At 41.5% G+C, this 7,753-nt stretch overlaps 1 pseudogene; it reads left to right on the forward strand.

The window, feature by feature from the left end:
- Positions 1-4,947: 4,947 nt before the first annotated feature.
- LOC142832881 (glyceraldehyde-3-phosphate dehydrogenase pseudogene) lies at positions 4,948-6,219 on the forward strand (annotated as a pseudogene).
- The last annotated feature ends 1,534 nt before the right edge of the window (positions 6,220-7,753 follow it).

Here is a 7,753-nt window from a genome sequence, read left to right on the forward strand (position 1 = left end):
ATTGAAGGATTATTCTGAGTATTTAAGGAACGTGTAAGTAGGTAGTAATGAACCCACAGCACAAACCAATCTGCTTGTCTGCATGCAAAAGTACCAGTTATCCAACATTTCAAACTGACAGCTTGTAAATGTAAATTTTATTAAATGCACAGCAATAAAAATTTGTAGGTTTCTGTCACTTTGAATTTTAGTGGCTCGAAATGAGGCCTTTAGCCTTTTAAATCACAGCAGGCAGAAGCAGAACTCTCATGCAGTCAACGTTTAAAAGCCGGGAACCATTCTCAGTTTCAGTGAATGCATTTGCTCACATAATATGCTTTGCAGGATCCAAGATGGATGGGTTGTGTCACTGACAGGCCTGCATTTTCCATTGCCTTCCTCTGTCCCAGTTAACGAAATGTTTCTCATGCAACCCTGCTGGAGGTGGGATTGTGGAGTGTTAAATGGAAATAAACATTCAAGAAATTTAAAAAGTAAATTAATAAAGAAATAAGAAACAGTATCATGTGATAATTCCCAACATGGGAAAATATATTTAAAAAATCATGCTCAGTTTTACGTCAAGTTACAGAAAACAGCTAACTGACTGAATTCACAGAAAGTAAGACTGTAGTGAGAAATTATCATGGGGAATAAACTCTTGGTTAAAATTTCATAAAGAAGTCCAAAATGTAGAAAGGAAATTAAAACATGCATAAATCAAGGCTCAGTTCACACGCCAAAATGATAATTGGTTTTTCAAGTAAAGAAAGACCAATATTAGACATAAATGGCAATCTTTCCTACACTCTGGCCTTGCTGAATAACAGAAGGGTTTGCTTTCTGTGTGGACCTTCCTATGGAAGAGCAGTTTCAAGTGATACCTGACCAAAGTCAGAGCTTTAACGTGATAATTGAATATGCAGTTTGTCAAGTCATATTACTTTTCTGTGCTCAACATTGTTGCTATAAATGACTTTCCTGATGAGACTTGGGAGAAAGAATTTGGCCACCTGCAGTTGTTAAATGTCCCCCCGGCACTTTTTCTAGGAGTTGAAGGATTACCCGGTGTTTTGGCCACATTCCAGTTTGTGCTAATGGCGTTCGTCCTCTCAAAGTTTGCTTTGCAGTTTTAATTGGATTGGACCCTTTTCTTCACATTAAGGAGCCTGCCTCCTGAAGAAACAGTCTCATTCTGGTAGAAATAGAGGAGACAATCCTCCTTTCTTTGGGCAAGTCTCTGGAGAGCAATTACACTGTGCTGGGCATTGTCCGTGTGAATTTATACCCAGTATGCATGCTCTCATCAGGACGTTTTCTCTTTTATAATTAAAAATACCCTTCAAGGTGTGCATTGACTCTTCCTTCAGATGGTTTTATTTTTAAGTATTTTAAATACACACTCAATATCCTAAGTTTAAAATGGTAGAAATCAAGAATGCCTTAAAATTATCCATCTATCTATCTATCTATCTATCTATCTATCTATCTATCTATCTATCTATCTATCTATGTTTAAAGAGTATGATTACCCACATTAAAAGTACAGATCCTTATACAAATACCTGTCTGGATTAGTTAACATTAACTTGAAACTATTACAAACTTAATATGTCTTTATATTGCTATGGTTTTTACAATGGAAACTCAAGTTAAATATAGAGGGTATATCAGTTACAATTTTTTTGTTATTGTTGGTTTTTGTTTTTTAGAAGATTATTGTGCCAGGCAGTAGTGGCACATGCCTTTAACCCCAGCACTCGGGAGGCAGAGACGGGCAGATCTCTGTGAGTTTGAGGATAGTCTAGTCTAAAGAGTGAGTTCCAGGACAGGCTCCAAAGCTACAGAGAAACCCTATCTTGGGAAACAAAAACAACACAAACAAAAATGGTAAGAAGATAGTTGTTCTTTAGTGGGTTTTGTTATTTTTTCTGTTTGGTTTTTTTGAGACAGGTTTGTTTCACTTCATAGTCCTGGCTGTCCTACAACTCACTTTGTAAACCAAGTTGGCCTCAAATTCAGAGATCTGCCTGCCTTTGCCTTCCAGTGCTGGGACTGAAGGCATGTGTCATTGCTGCCAGGCTGAGATAATCACTTTTAAGATATATTTATTTACGACTTCTCATTTTCTTCTGTCTCTTCTGGTTGAATCTGCTACCAAGGTCAATTCCTGCTCTGATGAGGTTTTTCAAGACAGTCGAATTTCTCTATGTAAAAATTGCTATCTTGCCGGGCAGTGGTGGCGCACGCCTTTAATCCCAGCACTTGGGGGGCAGAGGCAGGCGGATCTCTGTGAGTTCAAGGCCAGCCTGGTCTACAACACCTAGTTCCAGGACAGGAACCAAAAGCTACAGAGAAACCCTGTCTCGAAAAATCTAAAAAAAAAAAAAAACAAACTGTTATCTTGTGACAGGGTCTTACTATCTAGCCTTTCTGGCCTAGAACTCTCTTTACAGACCAGGTTGGCCTTGAACTTCCTCTGCCTGCCTCTGCCTCCCAAGTGCTAGACATGTTACACCCAGCTAGTATTTCTTTTTTTTCTTATTAAACTGGAATTATAAACGATTATGAGCTGCCATGTGGAGGGAGGGAATCAAACTATTTCCCTGGAAGAAACCAAGTGCACTTATCTGCTGACCCATTTCTAAAGCCTGTAGCCTGAGTTTTTCTGTTCTTGGCAGATGCTCCTAAGTAACCATTCAGAGACTTATTATTAATTTTAAATGCTTGGCCAATAGCTCAGGCTGATAACTTGTTAACTCTTACATTTTAAATGAACTCATATTTATTATCTATCCTCTGCCATGTGGCTGTATTTTCTTTCAATACAGCATGCTCATCTTGCTTCTTTCTGTGTCCCTCTGTAGTGGCATTTCAAATGTATTTTAATAAATAAAGACTGCCTGAAGATCTGAGAGTAAAACAGTACCACGGTCAGCCTTATGAACCAGATTATGGTAACACACCTTTAATCTCAGTAGCTATAAGGACATACAACTTTAACTCAGTAGCCATAATGACACACACCTTTAATCCCAGTAGACACACTAGTTGTCATAGAAACTGGGTAGTGCATGCCTTTAATGACGATGGTACACATCTTTAATCCCAGACCTAGAGAGAATTATAAAATGGGAGGAAACAACTCTCAGATAGGTAGTATCCTTCTGAGATTCCAGGAGGCAGGATCACCATTTCAGACTGAGGTCAAGGTAAGAGCCAGTGGCTGGCTATTTTGCTTTTCAGATCTTCAGGTTGAACCCCAATTTCTGAATCGTGTTTCATCTCTCATGACTCTTGAGACTCTTCCCTTCTTCCTCCCAGCATCCTCTGTCTGACTGTCCCACCTAAACCTCCTGCCTAGCTACCAGCCATTCAGGTGGTCTCTAGGCATAGACATATCTTCACAGTGCACAAAAAGATTAGTCCATAACATGTGTCTTCATTACTTCAGAAGCATTATATCAACTAATTGCATAGCATGTACTTTGAGTTAGGTCTTAGAAACCATCTAGAGATGGTTTAAAGTATATAGGAGTATGTGTGCAGGTTGCATGCAAATACTGATGTGTTTTATATCAGGCTCTTGATATCAGATTTTATTTACTTATTTTTTTCTGTCATGAATTCTCTGTGTAGCCTTGACTGTCCTGGAACTTGACCTGTAGACCAGGCTCAAACTCAGAGATTCACCTGCCTCTAATTCCCAACTGCAGGAATTAAAAGGCCTGCAACACCACCACCCGGCAAATATCCTCAGATTTTTATATCCCTTGAGGCTTATAAACCAAACCCATGAACCCACAGAGGCATGGATGGAGCTGGAGTGAAAACAGGAAGTAGTTCTTATTATCATGATTTTTTAGAGCTGGAATTTTAGAGTTTATATTTAATCATCTTAATCTGTCTGCCCTTTCTCCCAAATTTCATGTGTGGTGATTACAAGTCATCAACTATATACTGTAGAACAACTAAGTCTTTCTCTCCATCCCACCCTCGGTGTCAATTCTAGACCTTCTCAGTGGTAGCTGCTGATAGTGCTTTGGTATTTGTACTTCCAGACAGGAACACATTATCATACATAGCTTTTGTTTTGTATGATTTACTTGGCACAATGAAATCATTCCATACTTGTTCTACAATTTTCTTTTAATTTTGCTTTGTATTGTTATTTAAGGACCTTCCATATTAGGATACATATAGTATGCAGCTTTCCATATTGGTACATATAGGATACATATAGTATGCAGCTTTCTATATTGGTACATATATAGACACGGGACATAGTACATGCCTTTTTGTTTGTTTGTTTTTAAGACAAGGTTGGCCTCAAACTCAACAGTGATCCAATTTCCTCTGCCTCCTGAGTGCTGGGTTTAAAGCCATGCACCACCACTGCCCAGCATACTTAATGTTCTTAAATCGGAGTATGCAAATATATACTATTTGCTGAATGCTTTGCTATTATAATCGTGTTCCCTAAATATCCCTTTTTGTATAAGTAGGCTTATTGCTCTAGAATGAATATTTGTAGTTGAACTGAAGTTGTCCCAGGTTGTAATTGAGTCAACTATGGTCCAGAGAGATAATTTCTCTTCTTTTATATTTTAAAGATTTATTTTTAAATGTCATTTTTATGTATATGTGTGCTTTTGTGAGTTTGTATATACCATGTGCACATTGGTAACTGTGAAGGCCAGAGTGTGTTGGGTCTCCTGGAACTGGAGTTGTAGGCAGTTGTGAGCCAACTGATGTGGGTGCTGGGACCCAAACTCTGTTCCTCTGCTAGAACTGTAAACACATCTTTCTCAAGGACACACAGTTTTGACGCTACTGTGACCAAAGCCTTTGTTTCTCAACTTTAGTGACCTTTCTGTTTTATGCATTGGTCACTCTAGGGACTCCTCTGATCTTTCTGGCCATCAAGTCTAGTCAAATAATTGAGTTCTGGCTCTCTGCTCCTCCCTGTTCTAGAGACAGCCGCTTCTTTTCATGCAGTGCCAGCCTCGTTCCAGAGACACGATGGTGAAAGTCGGAGTGAACGGATTTGGCCGTATTGGACGCCTGGTTACCAGGGCTGCCTTCACTTCTGGCAAAGTGGACGTTGTTGCCATCAATGACCCTTTTATCGACCTCAACTACATGGTCTACATGTTCCAGTATGACTCCACCCATGGCAAGTTCAAAGGCACAGTTAAGGCTGAGAATGGGAAGCTTGTCATCAATGGGAAGGCCATCACCATCTTCCAGGAGCGAGATCCCTCCAACATCAAATAGGGGGATGCCGGCGCCGAGTATGTTGTGGAGTTTACCGGTGTCTTCACCACCATGGAGAAGGCTGGGGCCCATTTGAAGGGTGGGGCCAAGAGGGTCATCATCTCTGCCCCTTCTGCCGATGCCCCCATGTTTGTGATGGGTGTGAACCATGACAAGTATGACAATTCCCTCAAGATTGTCAGCAACGCTTCCTGCACCACCAACTGCTTAACCACCTTGGCCAAGGTCATCCATGACAACTTTGGCATCGTGGAAGGACTCATGACAACAGTCCATGCCATCACGGCCACCCAGAAGACTGTGGATGGCCCCTCTGGGAAGCTGTGGCGAGATGGCCGTGGTGCTGCCCAGAACATCATCCCTGCGTCCACTGGCGCTGCCAAGGCTGTGGGAAAAGTCATCCCAGAGCTGAACGGGAAGCTCACGGGCATGGCCTTCCGCGTTCCTACCCCCAATGTGTCCGTCGTGGATCTGACATGCCGCCTGGAGAAAGCTGCCAAGTATGATGACATCCAGAAGGTGGTGAAGCAGGCATCCGAGGGCCCACTAAAGGGCATCCTGGGCTACACTGAGGACCAGGTTGTCTCCTGTGACTTTAACAGTGACTCCCACTCTTCCACCTTCGATGCTGGGGCTGGCATTGCTCTCAATGACAACTTTGTAAAGCTCATTTCCTGGTACGACAATGAATTCGACTACAGCAACAGAGTGGTGGACCTCATGGCCTACATGGCCTCCAAGGAGTAAGAAGCCCGCCCTGGAACACCCATCCCAGCAAGGACACAGCAAGAGAGAGGTCCTCGGCTGCTGAGCAGTCCCTGGCCTAACTAACCCTTAACACTGAGCATCTCCCTCACAGTTTCCATCCCAGACCCCCAGAATAGTAGGAGGGGGCTTAGGGAGCCCTACTCTCTTGAATACCATCAATAAAGTTCATTGCACCCCTCAAAAAAAAATAATTGAGTTCTATGTACAGTGAGCACCCATTTAAAAAAAAAAAACATGTTGGAACCTGAACCAACTACCTGCTCCAATGCTCACCTCTTCTTAGAATTAACTTGTCTCATTGCTCTCATTTGCTGCCTTTACTTGGCCATATTGGAAACATCTCTGGCACATGGACTGGTTAAGAGCTGGTGAAATTTGATCAAATCACCTTTCTCCATGTCTCAGAACAGAATGCCCACAATTCTTTGTGAGATGGGCCAGACACTTGCTATTCATCTCCATATGTGGCTGCTTCCTTGTGAATAAAACATTTTGTAAAACAAAAAACAGAAAAACCAAACAAACAAAAAGAGAAAAGAAAAGCAAGGTGCTCAGTTATTGAGGAAGACACTCAATACTGACTTCTGGTTTCTATGCACACAGAGGATAACCTTCAACAACCATGATCTCCTTCCTTTGTGGATTTCAAGCATTGGACTAATATTGTCAGATTTGTGTAGTAAGCTTTTACTTGCTGAGCCATCTCTGCGGTCCGAGATCATAATTTTCAAATGGCAGAAAAGCATTAAAGGACATTTGTCATGCTGTTTCCAATAGACTATGTGATTTAAACAATCTTCTTGTCATCCTCCCACAGACCATTGTCTCCCATTTCCCAGGATACTGCCTGGTGACTCTGTCCCTTACCATAGAGTTACCTAGATCTGGGAAAGGTCTGTGGATTGAGCAGAGAGAGTTCGACACTTCCGGTCAGTCATTTGATACAATGATTCACTCAGCAATAGAGAACTGATTTCTGAATGGAAAGCATGGCTGACTTTCAAAATAGAAGGAAGTAGAGACTGCCATGCCAAAGAGAGAATGGGATGAGTAATGTGTCCAGAGAAAGACTAGTGTAGAGATAGAGTGTGCACTGGCTTCCTTACCTAGATCTGGTTCAAAGTCTCTTGTGATGCCAAGTTCGTTTCTTGTCTTCATTTGAGACACTCCTGTATTATCTCATTGTCTAGTTCTTTTCCCTTGAGCTTTCTTTGTTCTTTCTAGTTATACTTCCTAGTTGATTTACCAGTGTTGATAAATATGATTACTAGCTGTAGATGGATCTTGCACTCACCAATCTTATAAAGTCTTTTTAGGGAGCTGAAGGGATGGTTCAGTGGCTAAGAGCATTTGTTACTGCTGCAGAGAAGCCAGGTTTGGGTCTCAGCACCCATGCCCGTCAGGTAGCTCACAGCCACCAGTAACTTCAGTTTCAAAGTATCTGATGCCCTCTTCTTGCCTCTGTGGGCACCTCATGTATGTGGTGCACAGACATACAAGCAGACAAAACATCCTAGGCATTCAATAAAAATAAATAAATCAACAAATAGGTGCTTTTCAGGCTATACTTCTTCAAGTTGTCCTCTGCCCTCTACGAGCGTGCTGTAGAACACTCATGAATATAAACATGCAGGTAAAGGTATAGAATTTGTTTTTTTCTTTTTAATTTATTTATTTATTAAAGATTTCTGTCTCTTCCCCGCCACCGCCTCCCATTTCCCTCCCCCTC

The sequence above is a fragment of the Microtus pennsylvanicus genome, chromosome 12 (genome assembly GCF_037038515.1).
Source record: "Microtus pennsylvanicus isolate mMicPen1 chromosome 12, mMicPen1.hap1, whole genome shotgun sequence".
Taxonomy (NCBI): domain Eukaryota; kingdom Metazoa; phylum Chordata; class Mammalia; order Rodentia; family Cricetidae; genus Microtus; species Microtus pennsylvanicus.